Source organism: Pseudorca crassidens, chromosome 14, assembly GCF_039906515.1.
Source record: "Pseudorca crassidens isolate mPseCra1 chromosome 14, mPseCra1.hap1, whole genome shotgun sequence".
In the NCBI taxonomy this organism is placed as follows: Eukaryota; Metazoa; Chordata; class Mammalia; order Artiodactyla; family Delphinidae; genus Pseudorca; species Pseudorca crassidens.
In genome coordinates, this window is record NC_090309.1 from 31,198,311 (window position 1) to 31,202,949 (window position 4,639).

The window sequence follows — 4,639 nt, forward strand, 5'->3', positions numbered from 1 at the left end:
CTATTTATAGCTGTCAATGCCTATGTTAAAAAAGAAGAAAGATCTCAAATGAATAATCTAAAATTCCACCTTAACAATGTAAAAAGAAGAGCAAAGTAAAGCAAAGCAAGTAGAAGGAAAGAAAGATTAGAGTAGAAATTAATGAAATAGAGAATAGAAAACAGTAGATAAAATCAACAAAACTAAAAGATGATTCTTTGAAACGATCAAGAAGACTGGCAAATCTTTAGCTAGACTGACCAAAAGAAAAAGAAGAATTAAATTCCTAAAACAGGAATTAAAGAGGGGACATTACTACAGACCTAACAGAAACAAAAAGGATTACAAGGGAGTACTATGATCAATCATTTTCCAACAATTTATATAGCTAAGATGAAATGGACAAATTCTTCTTTTAAAACAAATTTTTTTTAATTAAAAAAAATTTTTTTGGCCGCACTGTGCAGCTTGTGGGATCTTAGTTCCCCGACCAGGGATTGAATCCAGGCCTTGGCAGTGAGAACATGGAGTCCTCACCACTGGACCCCCAGGGAATTCCCTGAAGTGGACAAATTCTTAGGACAAAAAGTACCAAAATGGACTCAGGATGAACTACAAAATATGAATAGAACTGTAACAAGAGGTTGTTAGTAATAATAAACTTTAAAAAACCTACCCACAAAGAAAATCCCAGGTTTAGACATTTGATGAATCTACAAAACATTTAAAGAAGAATTATTACCAATTACTTACAAACTCTTCCAAAAGTAAAAACTAAAAGATCAAACAATTTCAACTCATTCTGTAAGGCTAGTATTATCCTTATACCCAAATCAGACCAAACATCACAAGAAAAAAAAAAAAAAAATCCTACAGGCCAATAGCTCTTGTGAATAAAAATGCAAAAATTCTCAACAAAACACTACCAAACAGAATCTAGTAACATATAAAAAAGATTGTACACCATGACAAAGTGGAATTTATCCCAGGAATTTATCCCAGCCAATGCAATATGGGCTTAACATCTGAAAATCACTTAATGTAATATACCATATCAATAGAATAAAAGACAAAACCCATGATCATCTCAACAGACGCAGAAAGAGTGTTTAACAAAATTCCACACCTATTCTAGATAAAGCACTCAACAAACTTGGAATAGAAAGAAATTCCCCAACTTGATAAAGAGTATCTGTGTAAAATCCACAGCTAACATCATAATAGTGAAAGATTGATTTCTCGTTAAGATCAGGAACAAGACAATAATGTCCACTCTTGCCACTTCTATTCAACATTGTATTGAAGGTTATAGCCAGAGAAATGAGGCAAGGAAATGAAATAAAAGGCATTCACATTCAAAAGCAAGAAGTAAAACTATCTCTACAGATGATATGATCTTGTATATTGAAAATCTTAAGGAACCTGGTACTGGCAAAAGGATAGACATACAGATCCATGGGATAGATCTGGAATCCAGGGAAAAAAAACCCTCACATTAATGGTCAATCAAGTTTTTTATTTATTTATTTATTTTTGCCTGAGTTGGGTCTTCGTTGCTGCGCACGGGCTTTTCTCTGCGAAAGGGGGCTACTCTTTGTTGCCGTGTGAGGGCTTCTAATTGAGGTGGCTTCTCTTGTTGCAGAGCATGGGCTCTAGGCGCGCGGGCTTCAGTAGTTATGGCACGTGGGCTTAGTAGTTGTGGCTCGCGGGCTCTAGAGTGCAGGCTCAGTAGTTGTGGCGCACGGGCTTAGTTGGTCTGTGGCATGTGGCATCTTCCCGGACCAGGTATCAAACCCGTGTCCCCTGCCACCAGGGAAGCCCCTGGTCAATTGAGTTTTTATGAAAGTGCCAAGATAATTCAATGGGGGCAAGAATAGTCTTTTCAACAACTGGTGCTGGGACAACTGAATATCCACACGCAAAAGAATGAAGCTGGACCTCACTTCGTATCATAACAAAAATTAACTCAAAATGAAGGAAGATCTAAATGTAAGAGCTAAAACCATAGAACTCTTAGGAAAAAAACATAAGTGCAAAGCTTTGTGACTTTGGAGTAGGCAATGGGTTCTTAGATATGACATTGAAAGAAACAAACAAACTGGACATTATTGAAATTAAAATCCTTTGTGCTTCAAAAGATACTATCAAAAAAGTGAAAGGACAACCTACAGAATGAGAGAAAATATTTACAAATTACTGATTAAGGACTTGTGTCTAGAAAATATAAAAAACTCTTACATTCAACAATAAAAAAGACAGTCTAATTTTAAAATGGGCAAGGGATCTGAACAGACATTTCTCCAAAGAAAATATACAAATGGCCAATAAGCACATGAAAAGATAATATGCTCAATATCATTTGTCATCAGGGAAATGCAAATCAAAACCAAAAATGAGATATCATTTCACACCCCCTAGACAGCTATTAATCAAAAAGACACAATAGGGCTTCCCTGGTGGCGCAGTGGTTGAGAGTCCGCCTGCCAATGCAGGGGACACGGGTTCGTGCCCTGGGCCGGGAGGGTCCCACATGCCGCAGAGCGGCTGGGCCCGTGAGCCATGGCCGCTGCGCCTGCGCGTCCAGAGCCTGTGCTCCGCAACAGGAGAGGCCACGACAGTGAGAGGCCAGCGTACCGCTAAAAAAAAAAAAAAAAAAGACACAATAACTGTACAGTTACATGCAAAAGAATCAAACTGGACTCACACCATATAAAAAAATAAACTCAAAATGGGTTAAAGACTTAAATGTAAGACCTGAAACCATGAAACTCCTAGAGAAAACAGGCAGTATGCTCTCTGCTGTCGGTTTTAGCAATATTCTACTCAGGCAAGGGACACAAAAGCAAAAATAAACAAATTGGGTCTACATCAAACTAAAAAGATTAACACAGCGAAGGAAACTATTAACAAAACGAAAAGACTGCCTTGAATGGAAGAAGATATTTGCAAATGATAAATCTGATAAGGAGTTAATATCCAAAATACACAAAGAGGGACTTCCCTGGTGGTCCAGTGGTTAAGAATCTGCCTTCCAATGCAGGGGACGCGGGTTCGATCCCTGGTTGGAGAACTAAGATCCCACATGCCACAACTAGAGGGCCTGCGGGGCGCAATGAAGACCCAGTGCAGCCAAAAAAAAGTCCCGAAAATCAAAAACAAAAACAAAATACACAAAGAACTCATTCAACTCAACATCAAAAAAACAAACAACCCAATTGAAAAATGGGCTGAATAGCTGAATAGACATTTTCCCCTGATTAAAAAATGGTAGAGGACCTGAACAGATATTTTTCCAAAGAGTACAGATGGCCAAGAGACACATGAAAAGATATTCACATCACTAATTATCAGGGAAATGCAAATCAAAACCACAATGAGATATCACCTCACACCTGTCAGAATGGCTAATTTCAAAAAGACAACAAATAACAAGTATTGGCAAGGAGATGGAGAAAAAGGAACCCTCGTGTGCTGTTGGTGGGAATGTAAATTGGTGCAGTCATTATGGAAAACAGTACAGAGATTCCTCAGGACATTAAAAATAGAACTACCAGGGCTTCCCTGGTGGCACAGTGGTTGAGAATCTGCCTGCTAATGCAGGGGACACGGGTTCGAGCTCTGGTCTGGGAGGATCCCACATGCCATGGAGCAACTAGGCCCGTGAGCCACAACTACTGAGCCTGTGCACTGGAGCCTGTGCTCCACAACAAGAGAGGCCGCGATAGTGAGAGGCCCGCACACCGCGATGAAGAGTGGCCCCCGCTTGCCACAACTAGAGAAAGCCCTCGCACAGAAACGAAGAACCAACACAGCAAAAATAAATTAATTAATTAATAAACTCCTACCCCCAACATCTTCTTTAAAAAAAAAAAAAATAGAACTACCATACGATCCAACAATTCTGCATCTGGGTATTTCTCTGAAGAAAACAATAACCCTAATTCAAAACGATACATGCACCCTTATGTTCACTGCAGCATTATTTACAGTTGCCAAGATATGGAAGTAAACTAAGTGTCCATTGATGGATGAATGGATCAAGATGATGTGGTATATACATATATACACACAATGGAATATTACTCAGCTATACAAAGAAAGAAACCTTGCCACTTGCAACAACATGGATGGATCTAGAAGGTATTATGCTAAGTGAAATGTCAGAGAAAGTCAAACACTGTATGATTTCACTTATATATGAAATCTAAAAAAAAAAACCCACAAGAAAACAGAAACAGACTCATAGATACAGAAAACAAACTGGTGGTTGCCGGAGGGGAGTAGGGGAAGATGAGTGAAATAGATGAGGGAGATAAAAAGCTACAAACTTGTAGATAAAATAAATAAGTCACAGGAATGTAATGTACAGCATAGGAAATTAGTCAATAATATTGTAACAACTTTTTATGGTGACAGACAGTAATCAGACTTTTGTGATGATCATTTTGTAATGTATAAAAATATCGAGTCACTAGGTTGTACACTTGAAACTAATATTGGAAGTTAATCATACTTCAATTTAAAAAGGGGGGAAAAAGATAAGTGTGCTTGAGGCTGTAGAGAAATTGGAACCCTCTTGCATGGCTGGGGAATGTCACATGGTGCAGCCACTTTTGGAAGTAGCTTTGCAGTCTGGCAGTTCCACGAATGGTTAAACAGG